At 44.0% G+C, this 15,850-nt stretch overlaps 1 protein-coding gene and 1 long non-coding RNA gene across 2 annotated transcripts in view; one reads left to right on the top strand and one right to left on the bottom strand.

Moving 5' to 3' along the window:
- shank3b (SH3 and multiple ankyrin repeat domains 3b) overlaps positions 1-10,221 on the bottom strand; it is a 25,721-nt gene extending 15,500 nt beyond the window's left edge. The window contains exons 1-2 of the mRNA XM_047338601.1: positions 10,119-10,221; positions 4,112-4,448 (exon numbers count right to left, since the gene is read on the bottom strand). The gene's annotated coding sequence lies outside the window, so the exon portion shown is untranslated. The remainder of the gene's footprint in view (positions 1-4,111; positions 4,449-10,118) is intronic.
- Positions 9,669-15,850, top strand: LOC118101618. The gene is made up of 3 exons (XR_004694570.2): positions 9,669-10,001; positions 14,462-14,587; positions 15,425-15,850. It is a non-coding gene; the product is annotated as an uncharacterized LOC118101618 (long non-coding RNA).

Genomic DNA, 15,850 nt, shown 5'->3' with positions numbered 1-15,850 from the left:
GATGGAGGAGGATTTACTGCAGGATTCATCATGAGCCATGAAGCAATTCCTTCATTTGTCTGATTAAAACACCAAATGCCCTAAAACCGTAAACTAGGATGAAGTTTCACTGGTTTGTTCTGACCTTGGTTGCACATCTTTCACAGAAGACAGAGTTTTTATCATTTGTTCCCTGTTTGTCAGAATCTTACAGTAAACAACCCAACAGAGACGAAGGTCACATCATGGAACTGCACTGATTCCTGGTTATTAGACTCTGTCCACTTCCTGCCTCTGTTTCCTCTGCAATCAGCCCGAGCTGCTGGGTTTGATTTCCAACCTTCTGCACTTTACATCCACCAATCAGAGGCTCTGAATCACCTTCCTTCAAACTCTGAAACAAAAGCTTTCCTGCTCTGAGGGGACGGAGGGAAAGTCCAGGAACACTGAACTCCAACTTATCACCGAGTGGCCGTGATGAATCTGACGAGCCGGTTCCTCCATCACTGCCTGTTTAACTTTAGAAATGTTCTCTTTTTCATCAGGTTTCCTTCAATCTTCACTTTCTCTGCCAGTAACAAAGGAAACCACAGAAACTGAAGAGTTAAATGTTTCCTTCCATCAGTGCCGGGAATAAAAACTCACTAAATCCGAGCTTTTCACAGTTGTCTGATGGATTAACCTTCAAAATGAAGGTAGAGATAAAACGGCGAGCCAACTCTCTGACAGCTGTTCAAATATACATCTGTGACGAGCTGAGCTCGATTACACAACACGTCTCATCGTAGCTTTTTGGATGGTTTCATTTAGCAGAGTTTCTCACTGGGACTAAAACACAACGTGACAAAGAAATCAAGCAAAGAACGTTTGTATTCTCCTAATTTGCAGCAGCACGTAAACTACTTTGGCTTCTAAACCAAAAAATCATATTCTCTCGATAATAAAAGCTACTGATTCACAGTCGGAGCATCAGAATCAGTTCTTCTTGTTCTTTGCTCGGCCTGGGTCTTCCCTTCAATCATCACTACAACATATTCAATATCTGCTTCTTTGAATCAAAGGAACAAGTTTGAACCATAAACTGTAAAGATGGACGACATGACAGCTCCAGAAAGTTAAGTCAAAACCGTCTGGATCGACCCTGGTGGCCGGCTGCGGTATAGGTCTCAAACCCCGCCTCCCCGTTTGTCAAAGATGTTTTCTGTGATTTCAGGTCGTTCTTATCCAAGCGAGGTTTGTTCGTGTTTATGTTTCGGATCAGTTTGGTTTTGATTGATGTTCATGCTAACGTTACGTAGCCTGAGAGGCGACACCCGGGTCTAATTCAACGAAGATCGACACAGACTCATCACCAACAAGTGTCTTTAGATTAAATGTGAATTCGACCCACGACGTTAATTAAACACACAGAGTCGAGGTCTCACTCCGATATGTAAAACACAACCAATTAATACAAGTGAGACGTTTCTGTGGCTTTTGAAGAAGCTGTACCGTCGGCTGTTCTTTCTTCTATTTCTGGGCCTATCCCCCCACTCTTTACCACTTCCTTTCTCTGGATCCATTCGATTCTCTACCTCCAGTTCAGATCACTTTCACACCTCAACAAGCACAACATTTGTGCTGGCAGCAATCATGTAAAGCGCCTGTGGTCCTCTCTCTGCTCGCTGGTGTAAATGTGAATGGGTCCCTCAGGTGGGAGCGAGCGCGGCGCACTGATTGTTTTCTTCCTCCACTCGTCTCTGCAGAGCTCCGTTATGTAACGTCTCCTCTCATTCCCTTCAGGACCCATCTGAGCCAGGATGCTCAGCGCCGGTGTGAGTTTCGTCTTACGATGGTCGTCGTGCACAAAGATGGAATTCTTGTTCGATTTGTGCAGCGGGAGGTTTGATCTCGAAATAACTCGAGGTCACAGATTTGATCACTTCCCGTTTTTGTCCCGAGCCGAGCCGCTGTCCTCCCACACAGCCGAAACCACACTGCAGCTACGCTAATCTGGAAATTCATCTCACGCTTAACACACTTCGCCCGTGTGGCTCTGACGGATGGTGGGGAAATATTTTTGCTTTAAATCATATTATTGATCCAATTTTGCTTGGTTAAAACTCAAATATCTGATTAAAGCTCATTAAAGACCCTTTGAATAACAAGTGAATCATATCAAGGCCGGAAAATTAGGTGTTGCCAAGGTTACAATGTAAGATGAGCGTAAAGAAGGACATTTTCCATGAACTAGTTTAATTCATTGGAAATCAACAGTTTAATCTTGTAATGAAACTTGTATTTTCAGAGGATAAGAGATGAAAAGTCCTCTTGTATAATTCAGACAGACTGGATGTGTCTTTGTGTTGAGGACAGCGTCTGTGTCTTTGTGTTGAGGACAGCGTCTGTGTCACCAGCTGATCACAGTCTGATCGTTGTACTCGTGAGTTGATCACAAGAAAAGAACTGAGTCGCATCCGCAAATTCAAATTCTGTGAAAGTGACAGAAACGTCTTCACAAAGAGGAAGAGACGGAAGAAAGAAGTGTGATGGTGGAAAGAATAGACTGTATATAAAGAGGATCAGTGACTGTATATAAAGACCATCAGTGACTGTATATAAAGATGATCAGTGACTGTATATAAAGACGATCAGTGACTGTATATAAAGACGATCACTGACTGTATATAAAGATGATCAGTGACTGTATATAAAGACGATCAGTGACTGTATATAAAGATGATCACTGACTGTATATAAAGATGATCAGTGACTGTATATAAAGATGATCAGTGACTGTATATAAAGACGATCAGTGACTGCATAAGTCAGCTTCTTTGAAGACTGACGTATAAAAAGACTTCACAAGGTTTAAATAACCACAGAGACCTAAAGGAACCAGAAGAACCTGGTTCTGCATCAGACCACAAACATGAAGCTGGATGAACGTGTCTGTTACGCTGATGGAATAAAGTATAACTATATATATGTATGTCACTAGATATTCTGAACCTAATGCTGAGTTTATATATAAACAACGTAATGAAATCTACAAACTTATTTCACTGGTCTAACCTCATTAATGAGGAAGCACAGAGACGTTCTGCAGGTAACTGAGGAAAAACCTCGGCCTCCGATTGGTCAAAGCAAAGATTCCAAAGTGTCAGCACTGTTCTGTTTCCTCTTCTTCGCCTGTTTCCGGCGGTGTGGTTGTACGTTTCTCAGCAGCGACACCTATTGTTAAGGAGAAGACTGCAAGTCACCGCGCCTCAAGTCTGAAAGGAAGCAGCGTCGACGCACGAGGACCAATTCATCAAGCTTCACCACAGCTTTAAAAACTGTAAAAACTATAAACTATATTGAAGTAATTCATACACAACAAACTGCTTTAACCCAGTGATGTGTCTAATTAAACATATTGAATATCATTTCATTTATAAAGTGACGTCTACAGGGAACACGACAGAGAGTTGTAGGTTTGCACCTCATGACATGAGAATGTAAATAAATCTATGTCGACTTTTAATCACTGAGCTGTAACGTCGGTGCTTCATTAAATCTCCAGCACGGTCTCAAACAAACTGAGATTCATTATTTCTTCTTCAAAGCTCATAACTGAAGAGTTGATTAAGCTCAAATGTTTTTGCTGCACAAACGAATCCGTCGCCTCTTTGTTATTAACGTTCTGAGGCCTGTTCGGAAAATGAATCTTTAATTTCTCTGCTTCCACGAACTAATAAAACTTCTGAGATGTAGAAACTTCGACTAAACCGCTGCGACTTTGTCCTGAAAACATGTTTTTAAAAAAAGGGTTTGATTAAGTTTATATGATCTATAATAAAAAATATATTACCTATAATTCAATAAATATAGTTTCACTTATTTTCTGTGTTGAGGATTCTCATATCTGGGATCCAGAGGCCTTCAAGGACGCAGTAAATCAGACACACACACACACACACAACACACACACACACACACACACACACACACACACACACACACACACACACAAGATAACTATAAATATCTACAACCATTCAAACGTTCGTAACTTCAGGTCGGCCATCGCTGCTGAATCGATCCCTGTGAGAAACTCTGAGTTCCACTGGTTGTGAGTGAAGTTCTCCTGAAGCAGAACCACAGCACTTACCTGTCGTCAGCAGTCCCATCAAACTTTTCCAACGGCCGTTACTGATTTCTACTGGTCTCGTCTGCTCTGTCGTGGTTTGGTTCCTGGTTCTGGTTTTGGATTTGCTGCTGGTTTCTGGATCTTGCGTCTCTGGTTGGGTTTTGATTGGTTGAAGCAGGTTCTGGTTGTAATCCTGGTGGATGTGCTGGTTTCAGTAGAAGCAGGAGGAGACGTTGTGGTTCCTGTTGCAGAACCTGGAGCAGAACTTAGTAAAGTGGGTTTTGTGGAGTTTCTGTCCGGCAGCAGCGTGAGAGGTCTCAGAGCTTCAGATTGTATTCTGGGAGCTGCTCCGCCCATCCTGTGGAGAAGGAGGAAAGAGGGAGGAAGAGGAAGATAGGGAGGAGGCGGGTGGGAGGTAAGGGAGAGGGAGGCCAGGATATCAGGAGGGGGGAGGAGGGGGAGAGGAATTATTTTTAAAAAACATGTCAGAAGAGAAGAAGAGTTTTTTAGCTGTGTGGAGAGTTTGAGTGGAAACTGGGTCAGACACAGTTTGTGTTGAGGCCATTTCAGGTTCACTTCTGTTACACAATGTGTGGAGATCGGTTTTCATGGCAACTGAACGAGCAGCAAACCGACGCTAAGCTGCTCGTATTATATAAAGTTTTAAATATTGATTCTCAGATGAGTTTAGGATGATGTGGGAGACATTTATCAACGTGAAGTGATGCAGACGCTGGTTTCTATTCACAGATTTATCAATTCACTCTGGTGCTTGAAAACATGTGAATGTTTAGACCCAGAGGTCGACACGTTTCATCACAGGCCTTAAAATCATTACTTTAGTCTACGTGTCATATTAGATGGTGAACATCAGAAGTTCAGTCTGTCTCCTGTGGAAAATGAGGAAAGTTAAACTTTAGTTTAAGTCTCACAAATAACAAAGTACTTGATGATTTGTCTGATCAGCTCCACGTGATCGTCAGCATCAGGACTTTGAGTGAGAAACTGAGTCTGTTGAGAAGAAAGAGCCTCAGACTCAGACTCAGACTCAGACTCAGAGGAAAGTGTCTCTTCAGTGAAGGAAAGGTTTGGTCGTCTGTGACGTTATCGTCACGTCTGTTGATTCTCAACAAACAGATTAGCAGAGAGAGCAGAGGTTCTCCTCGCTGCTTCATCTTCTTTTTTTTTTTTCTGGGAATTTTTTGACTAAGAATACGTTTGTTTTCTTCAACATGGAACCAAAACCTCTGTGGTGCACTTGAGCCCGTTGAGCAGCGATGTTCGAACCTGGACACGACAGATAGTGTGAAGCAGCTTCCTCCATTTTGTCATCTGCAGCCAATGAAAGCAGCTTTGTGGTGTGAAGATGAAACTGTGACGGGACCTGATCCACTACACGATCAGGTGCAATCAGTCCCACTGTTTTACAGATGTGAGGAGTCGGCAGCAGCTGAGCTCGATCAAAACGTTCATCCACATGGATCTGAGGAGGGAAAACCTGAGAGCAGGATTATCTGCCAGCTCCAGAGATGTGGATGTTCTGAAGCTGCAGATTTAATGTGAGGCTGTTTGATGAAGGCTGCTGACGCTGCTGATAGAGCAGCAGACTGATGACTGTTGTGCTTATAGTTTCCCACAAAGTCTAATGAAACAGAATCTGTTGTCGTGCGTCGGATCAATAAATCAGATTAAATCCTGTATTGACACAGTTGGTGTGTTGAGTGAAGCTCTGCCTGTTCAAACTCAGTCGAATGTCCTGCATCTGTCAGCTGTTTATTCCAAACATTAATATGCATCGAATGTAAATCGGATTCTTTACATCTTCGATTCAGTTTCTGCCACAAGGGAAGTGAGTTAAAGTGTCTCAGGTGAAACTGAGGCAGTCGCTGCAGGCTCAGCAGTGATGAGGAGTCTTATCGGACCGTCGTGATGAAGACGGAGCTGAGTCCAATGATCTCCATTCCTTCTCTCACCTGAGACCTGGGAGAAGGAGATGGCAGATACAAGCCTCTGAGATCAGTTTCCTGTTGAGGAGTCTGGGCTCGGCCTCAGAGATAAGGCGAGGAGCTCAGACATCCGGAGGGAGCTGGGCTTAGTGCTGCTCCTTCAGAGGAGGCGGTTGAGATGAGGATCGTCATGATGCACTGAGCGGAGGCTCTGGTGTAGAACAGAAACATGCAATGTATTTTACCATCTGCCAACAGAGTCACTCTGATTCACATTGAATCTCTGAGCTCAAACCTCCACAAGGGTCAACACATCCTGACGACTCGTCCACACCTCGTTGGGTTCAGAGCTTCAGACTCTTCACTTCAGTCTGAACCTGAACATCAGGTGGGAAAGGTTCCTCAGAGCAGAAGAGGTGAGCTGGGTCTGGATCAAACACAGAGCAGCATGTTTCCGTGGCAACACAGACAGCGGGAGGACAATTTAAAAAGACTTGAAGCACTTCCCGTCACTCACACTTCCTGTTTCCAGTCTGGGTTGCCAAGGAAATGGATGTTTGGCAGGAAAAAGCTGAGAAGCACTGATAACACACACACACGCGCACACACGCACACGCACACACACACACACACACACACACACACACGCACACACACACACACACACTATTCTGTGTGTTTCTTGTTTTAGACCAATCCAGACTCACTATGGATCCAGTTCAAACTAAACGACTGGATTTCCCTTTTCCCCATTCGCCGGTGGGGAGAGGTGCAGAGAACCCACATGTTATTCTGCATTTAGAGTTCGGAGTGGGCGGCACTGACACGTCATTGTTTCACTGTTTTACAGCTGAAATTATGAGTTGATTATTTGACTCAAATATCAAACATATCCCAGCTCCGTTTTTTTTTTTTAAAACTCTTGTGGATTTTGCTGTGTTAATGTATTTATCACCTCCAGGGATTTACAACCTGTGTCCTGCACCTGCTTTAACACAGGTTCCTCTCAGGAGAAGAGTCGGATCTAAACCTGTTAATACATTTGGTAGAAGTGAGTTAAACATCTGTCTACATCTGTATTCATCATGTATCTGCACCTCGTCTCACGTGGACCTGAATCTGAAGGTCCGGATTCGGCCCTCGACACATTTCAGCCGTACAGTTGTGGTCAGATCTCAGAAGATGTATTTCATTGTTAGGTGTGAACATGGTGTGTGTGTGTGTGTGTCAGCGAGAGAGAAAACACAGTGTGTATTATCAGATCCTGCCATTGGTTACCATGGCAATGGCCAAGGGAGCTACATTTCCAGGACAGACACACACACACACACACACACTTTATCTTGTCAACTTTCTCACATCACTGGGAACCAAAAAGCTGCCAAAAAGAACCGGAGGTGAAATCTGCTCAGTTTTCTTCGCTTCTGAACAAGAGCAAAGATCCTGAAGCGCTTTAAACGCCCCCTAGAGGCTGGAATGTTCATCACAGCCAACTACAATTAAAGGTTCAGAGTGTGGGATTTAGAGACATCTAGTGGTGAGGGAGTAGATTGCAACCAAATGAATACTCTTCACTTCACCCCTCCATTACCTTCAGGTGACAAAAATGTGAAAGGTGTTTAATTTGTCCATTCAAGGCTACTGTAGAAACCGTAGACTGTAAATAAAGATGGCCGAGTGTAAAGATGACAGAATCTAGAGGGTGAACAGCTGTACAGAGGAATCTGAAGCTTAAAGATGGACGACACTTCTCCAAAGTGTCAAGATGGTTTAAAGTGGTTAAAATAAATCAATCACACAGTGACATTTAATTAAAAAGAGCCAGGACACTTCAAAACCTCTCATCATGTCTCTCCAGCATCTCAGCTGTGTTCGGGCATTTCTGTTCTGAAACCGATGATCCGACATCCACACCCACTTCAGGACACGATGGGTCAGATGTGCAGAGATGAGAGAAGCAACAAGGACTCAAATGTGCTCAGTTATTCCCGTTTAAAATGAAAATGAAAATCACGCCCACAGATCAGAAGACATTTTGTGTTTTTGACTTGCAGCTGCCAGACGCCACAGATCATCTGAGCATGACGTGGAGGGAAATGGTGGCTCCAGGTTTTCCTGCTAGAATGATTCTGCAATGAGTTGGGACATTTTGGTGAAATCGGGCAGACTGCCTTTAACCCTTAAACACCTAAAACGCAGCCTAATTAACTTCTATTAATTCAGCTCTGAACTCCTCGATACTCCTCAAACTATCTGGTCTCATCATCTAATGGACGTCCCAACTGACAGTGAGCGAGAGGCGGGACACATCCTGGACAGGTCGTCAGTGCATCGCAGGACCGACACACAAGAACAATGGACATGTTGTGTAGTTGGTGTTTGTGAAGCAGCAGCAGCAGGTTGTCGGGTCCGACTCGTTCACACCAACAGGAACATGTGGGGAACATCCAGGCGAGGGGCGGAGCCTGTAGAGCAGCAGGGGCGGAGCCTGTAGAGCAGCAGGGGGCCGGACATGACGTATAAACTCTGCTGTGGAAAGATCAGTGTTGTTGTTTACAGCTCATCCACACCGGCGTCGGCCCTCATCACCAAAAGATCTGGAACCTCCTCGTGTTTCCAAGTTGACGTCTTCGTCTTCTACGTGTACGGCTCCTCTTCTTCATCCTGAGATGTTTGTGTTCTTCCAGTTTCACGTCCGTCACGTGTTAGAAACCTCATCAACACGTCCACTCGCTCTCTGGGAAGCTTCAGGACATTGTCCTGCTGTTTTCTTCAGAAAATGTCCAGAGTCACTGACTCAGACGTTTGTTCTCACATAGAGAACCTGCAGAACATGTGAGGAACACGTGAGGAACACGTGAGGAACACGTGAGGAACACGTCAGGACTTCAGATCATGTCTGAAAGCAACTGAAAACGTGTGAAAGCTCAAATTAGCTGCAGATAAATGTCTGAATTCCCGTTTGCAGAAACCACCACAATATTGTCCCTGAACAGGAGAAACAGCGACAAATTAAAACAAACTATCGCTAACGCAGCAGTTTAACCTCTGATCGTCAAGTCACTCAGCTGAGGCTCAATGTGCTGCCATGACAACCACGAGATGTTTGTAGGGTTCGATTTCTCTTTTCCCATTTCTCTGCGGAGGGGGGGCTGATCACCTCTCTGGATAGACGGTCTGAGATTACAGCCTACACACTCTCTGCTGCTCTTACATAACACACACACCAAGGAGGAAACCGAAACAGGAAATAAGACGACGAGAGAAGGAAAGAGAGGAGGACGGAAGGAAGGAGGGAGGGAAGAGAGGAGAGGAAGGAAGGAGATGCAAGTAAGCAAAAGAGCAGATGAGGGAGAGGAAAGGAGGAAGAAACAAGAAGATGGGAAGAAGAAAAAGAAAAGAAAGAATGACAGGACATGAAATGAAAGGTAGAGAGGAGAGGTGAGAAAAATGAGTATAATGAAAGAGGAGAGGAATAGAAAGGAGAGGAGGAGAGGAGATGAGAGGAGATCAGATGAGAGGCGAGGTGATCAGATGAGAGGAGAGGAGAGGAGAGGAGAGAGGAGAGGAGAGAGGAGAGGAGAGGAGAGGAGAGGAGTGGAGACGAAGAGAGGAAGAGAGGAAGAGAGGAGAGGAGAGGGAGAGAGGGAGAGGGAGAGGAGAGGAGAGGAGAGGGAGAGGAGAGGAGAGAGGAGAGGACGTTTTGGGAAGGAAACACATAGAAGGAAAAAAATAATTGAAGGAAGAGAGACAGGAAAGTGAACAAAGAGAAAACAAGGACAGGATACGAAAGAGGGAGAGAATAAAATGACAGGAAATAGAAAGAGGAGAGGAGGACATTCATAAAGGAGAGGAGCCAAATGAACAGCCGAGAGGAAATGAAGTAAGGAGAGACAGAAAAGATGAAGACAGAACAGACGATGAGAGGAAAGGAAATGAAAGGAGATGACAAGATGAAGAAAAAGGTAAAGTATGAAGAAAATTAAGTCACTACTTTTAAAGTTACAGAGCTGCATTAAGTCACACACACACACACACACACACACACACACACACACACAGAGAGCTGCAGAGAGACTCACCCAGAGAGATCAGCGACTCGTTCTCCATGATGATAAACTGAAAAGAAAAAGGACTGATGGAGAGAGACAGAGAGGAAGAGAGGATGGAAGATGGGAAAAAAAGAAGAGGAGGAGGAAGAAGTGGAGGAAGAGGTGTATCGGAGATGAAAAGAGAGAGGGAAGAAGAGGGAGAGAGATGGAGAGAGAGAGAGGGGGAGGGAGGGAAGGAGAGGCAGAATGAGTGGAAGGCTGGTCGGTTCAGCCCACACACTGCTAGCATGACACACACTGTGCATACGTGTGTGTGTGTGTGTGTGTGTGTGTGTGCACGTATGAGTGTGCACGTTGTCTCCCACTCCAATGCGTGGGTTAGAAAACACACCTCTCTCTCTCTCTCTCTCTCACTGACTTACGAGCGAGAGAGGGAGTCCAACACAGAGAGAGAGAGGGGGGGGGTAAGCAGCGTGGGTGTGGAGGAGCGGCCCCGTCACCATGGCAACGACGCAATAGGGGGGAAAATGAGGGGGATTCTGCATCCGAGCATCATCATCATCATCATCATCATCGGCGAGTGATGATGAGCGTTGTTGCACGACAGATTTTCTGATTTTGTTTGATTTAATGACTCTTCTCCTGAGTCACATCCGACCAATCAGAGCACACGTGGCAGCGTCACATGAGTGTTTTCCGCATGTGACCCTCTCTCACCCGTCACTGAGTGGGAGTCGATGGAGGGTTCGAGGATCAGTCGTCAGCCTCTCTCTCCAATCACGTGACCACACACGTCACATGACCCGCTTCATATTTGTGTTGAAGTGACACTGATGATCCGCGCGGCCTCGTTCAAAACTAACGGCGGGAGGTTCTAGTATCATGGCGATGCCCCCCCCCCCACCATCTTTAGTCAAGAGCGTTGTCTGTCAGTTTGAGGACTTTCACCGCTGTCACTCAAATCCCTGCGCTTGCACTCATATTTTGTCGTTTGCGCTCCAGCTTCAGCTCTTCTCACACAAACGCTGTTTCTGATCTCAGATTATTTCTTTTGGTCTTTGATTTTTTTTGGTTCAACAATAATTCACCAACCAATAGAATGCCTGTGACCTTTGACCTCCGAAATCTAATCAGTGAGTGCTAATATGTCACATTCACAGGAACTTGAGATCACTGTCACCATGACCTTTGACCTTCAGGCACCAACAAGTAATCATTTCATCTTTGAGTCCAAGTATACGTTTTTTATAACTTTGAAGACGTTCCCTAAACCGATCGTAAGATACCACGTTCAAGAAAAACACAAACATAAGTCAAGAGGCCATCGTGACCTTGAGCTTTGACCTTTGGCTTCCAAAAGGAAATCCAAGTTCAAGTGAATGTTTTAAACCAAATGTGAAAGAATTCCCTCGAGCTGTTCCGTAGATATCACATTCAGGCAACAAATACATTATGGGAACTCATTTTATTTGTCATCACTACACCTGCATTCTATTGGTTGGATCATTTTTTTTGTGATAAGACGTTTTTTTTACAGTTTCATTGATTTCGTTGAGAATAATTTCTGGACTTTGGTGAAAACATCGATGAGTGTTTGTTATTTGCTGCAGATCCAGTGAATTTAAATGTGGTTTCATCTGAGGAACGTTTGGACCAAATGACAAATAAACACGTTCAGTAATCATCAGGTCCCGAGATTATCATGTCATGACATTATAATTATTAGTAACATCATTACATCTGTATCACTGTTATTATCACTGTCATTATAACAACCAGTGCAACAGGGTTTTAAAAACTGTTTAATTGCTCTTGAGGCTTTTTGTTTGTTTTGTGAGGAAACTTAAATCCAGATGTGCAGCCATTGTGTAGAGATGAAGATCCAGCTGGAGTGCTGGGTCACACCACCCCCTGCTGGCCTGGAGCAGCATGTACACTTACATTTTATTTATTTGAGTTGAAACTTAAACAAGAAAAGAAAAAGAAGTGAATCTTTGAAAACATCAGAACTTGAATGAGTCGAGTTTCTGTTTGTTTAAAAACCTGGGTTTGATTCGAGCTGCACTTCTGCCTTTTGGGATTTGCATTTTAATTTTCGGCCAGAAACAGACTTGATGACAGGACTGTCTGGTTACCATGGCAACAGCCTACCCGTGGGACACTGAAACCTGCGAGTCTGTCGGCCGAGTCAGACGGTGAATCCTGACAACTTAAAGATATATAATCATTATGTTTTTATTTGTCTTCATCTGTTGGGTGAGTTTAATATTTTATCAAACACAACGTGGATGTTTTAAACAAGATTAAACACTAAATCAGACGACGTTTCAAGTCAACGTCAACATGGTGGAATCTGTGTTTTGCACTCAGGGAGAACCGCAGCAGTCGAGCAAACAGACACGAGACAGACAAACACATCTTTGTTTCAACACTCAGCTCCTTTATTTAGAAAAAGTCAAACATCCTCCTGCTGCTTTAAACTAACAAACTAGTTCTCAGTCCGAGACGATGGGAAACATTTAGAAAATCGCTGAAACGTTTCACAAAAACTAACGACTCTAAAGCTACGACAGCAGAGCAGATATTACAGTGAGTACAGTAATGATCAGTGCTGTATTGATTCATGTTTTCTCATCAGTCTACAAACTGTTTCTGTGTGCGTTTGTTTTACGTCTCTGTTGGTCCCTTCAGTAACAGATCCATGTACGCTCCGGTCACCAGACTCTCCGGGGAAACGCCCAGCTGCTCCATCAGACCCTCAGCCACCTGAAAAATAAACCAATGAGCATCAGCACCTTCAGGCGCAGTACTCCACAGTACTACAGTACTCTACAGTACTCCACAGTACTACAGTACTCTACAGTACTCCACAGTACTACAGTACTCCACACTAGTTCAAATGCACCAAATGAACGTCCTCTTCTGTTTCTTCTTCTACTGTTTAATTCTGTCTCTACTTCCTGTGATTGGTCCAAAAGTCCAAACTATCCAACAAAGTGTTTTCACTGCAAACCAACAGAACCAGGTTCAGTTTGATCCAGACCCAGAACTCCTCCTCTGCTCTGAGGAACCTTTCACACCTGATGTTCAGGTTCAGACTGAACTGACGAGTCTGAAGCTCTGAGACAAACCAGGTGTGAACGGGTCCTGAAACATGAGGTTTTAAACTCTAGGTTGAATTTACAGAAACAGCTTTGTTTGAGTTTACAGACCAGAATCTTCACGATTAGTCAGATGATCGATTAATTGGTTCAAAAGACAGAAATCACAACATTCCATGAAGCTGCACACAATCAGCCGGTCCACTTCCAGAGAGCGCTCGCAAAGTAATCCTCAGTTAATTGGATTGAATGGAGCTAATTGGTCAAAATAATAATTCACACGTGCTTCTGAACAAAAGGGTCACATTTTATTTACGTATTGGAAAATAAAGTGTTGATTATAAATCATAACCAAATACTAATCTTTATTACAGGGAGGAAGGTTTTGTCTGTATCTTGTCATCATTCTGCTGCTGAACGCTGCCGTTGAGGAGTCGAAAAACACTCATAAAAAAAGTTGATCCGAGGAACGTCACTGAAGCTCAGTGACACATTCACGTTTCAAGTTACAGCGACTGAGAATAGAAAACCCACCTGTTGTCCGTCCTCAACCGTCTGCTGCGGTCGCATCACCACCTGCAACACAAGCACATGATTCAGAGGCTTCACCTTCAGTCTGAACTCGGTTCCACACGTTCACTTCGCACCTGCTTTGTCTTTCAGGACGATTCAGTCTCAGTGTTCGGCTTCTGGGAAATCTCACAACTTCAAACAAATTCAACAACATCCTCGTTTGTTGTTGGGTCACGACGACGATACAACTGTGTACACACAACGTCTGTGTGTGTCTGTCCAGATGGGAACGTTTCTGATCCCCCACCAAACACATTGTGTGTGTGTGTCTTTCAAAAGTTTTGGTTCAGTACCATCATTGTGAGGACATTTTGGCTGGTCCTCACAAATTCAAAAGTCTGTTTGTGTGTGTGTGTGTGTGTGTGTGTGTGTGTGTGTGTGTGTGTGTGTGTGTGTGTGTGTGTGTGTGTGTGTGTACCTCCAGTTCCATGTAGTTTCCCAGTCCCTCCACTGTGTCCAGGTGAACTCTGGTCTGACCAATAAGAAACAGCCGCCGCTCCTTCCGTACCTCACCTTTGACCCCGAGGGCGTCTGACAGCACCGTCTACACCCACACACACACACCCACACACACACACACACACACACACACACACACACACACACACACACACACACACACACACACACACACACACACACACACACAGCAGTGTTAGTAACCTGGCTTTACACCCTCATGTTGCCATGGAAACACAGGTTGGTGTTTTACCTGGAGACTCCGCGGGTCGTTCGTCGGACTGATGGAGTAACGGGACAGTTTGGGTCCGTCGGTGTCCGGACGCTCGTAGAAGATCAGCTGACCTGATCCGTTCTAACAAACAGGTCAGTCACTTTTGTACAGAGGATATTTGTGTATTTCATTGACACACAAACACACACACGCACCATGAAGTCTCGTAGCTTCAGTCGTCCGCTGCTGCAGTTGTAGAAGGTGTCGTGCTGCCTGATGATCGTGCCGTCTGATTGGCTGAGGCGTGCCGCCTTCTCAGCGAACTGCGTCGGGTCGCCCACTTTGGCTTTGATCTCCACGTTGGACGGCATGTCTCTTCTGAGCGTGTGCAGAGCAGAGGGAGAACAGGAAGTCAGCAGACGTCTCATCCAATGATTCTATTCTGTTCACAAAATAAAACTTCTTTCTTTAAGGGGACAAATAAATTCATTGAAAAGTCACATCTGACCACAACGTTCTTCTTTTCCTTCTTCTGAAACAGTTTGATGTTGACGGCTAAATTAAAATGAAAGCAAACAGCTGATGAATCAACTACTAATATCATAATAATATTCATAGCTGTGAGTTTCTAAATTCATCTTGGGATCGATAAAGTATCTATCTATACATCAATCATCTATCTATTTATATATCTATATTTATCCATCTATCTATCATCTATCGACACAAGGAGGAAAGAAACATGCATTTATTTACATTTTATCATTTTAAATTTGGACTGTATAATAGTATATCTATCTACAGATATATGCATATATACATAAATACACACATGTAGATCACCAACATGTTACAGTAAACAGTGAATATGAAGTTTATATATAGATTATATAGTTGATATAAATATAAACTTCAGTCTCACCTGACTCCTGCTTCTTTCTCACTCTGCTCGGATTTTACCGCCACGACACTTCACTTCCGGGTTGTAGCCGCGGCGCTGATCTGAGAACAGCCGGAAATCGCGGAGGATGCTGGGAGGCCCGAGAGGAAACTGACCGCAGATCAGCTGTGACACACGTTGCTCCGCCTCCTCCTGACCCTACTTCCTGTTGATGCTGCGAGGCTGTTAGTGATGCGTCACCACCACCTGCTGGTCTGGAGGACTGGAGGAAACTCATTTAATCTCTGTGCAGTTAGTGGAGCTAAGAATCATTAGAAGATTAAAGATTATCAATAAGTTCATCAAATTGTATTATTATTATCTGAGCTATGAGCTTTGTCCTCTGGTTTGGACACAATGTAAATTTCTATCTGACTCAATATTATTGTTTTCATTTTGTTATTCGCTGTCATTGTGTTGTTTCCTTTCGTAGTTTTAAAAAGTGCGACCAAAATAAAACAAGTGATGAAATGCT

This window comes from Hippoglossus stenolepis, chromosome 22, assembly GCF_022539355.2.
Source record: "Hippoglossus stenolepis isolate QCI-W04-F060 chromosome 22, HSTE1.2, whole genome shotgun sequence".
NCBI classification, from domain to species: domain Eukaryota; kingdom Metazoa; phylum Chordata; class Actinopteri; order Pleuronectiformes; family Pleuronectidae; genus Hippoglossus; species Hippoglossus stenolepis.
The sequence above is the reverse complement of the archived record's forward strand: the minus strand, read 5'-3'. Positions and strand labels throughout refer to the sequence as shown.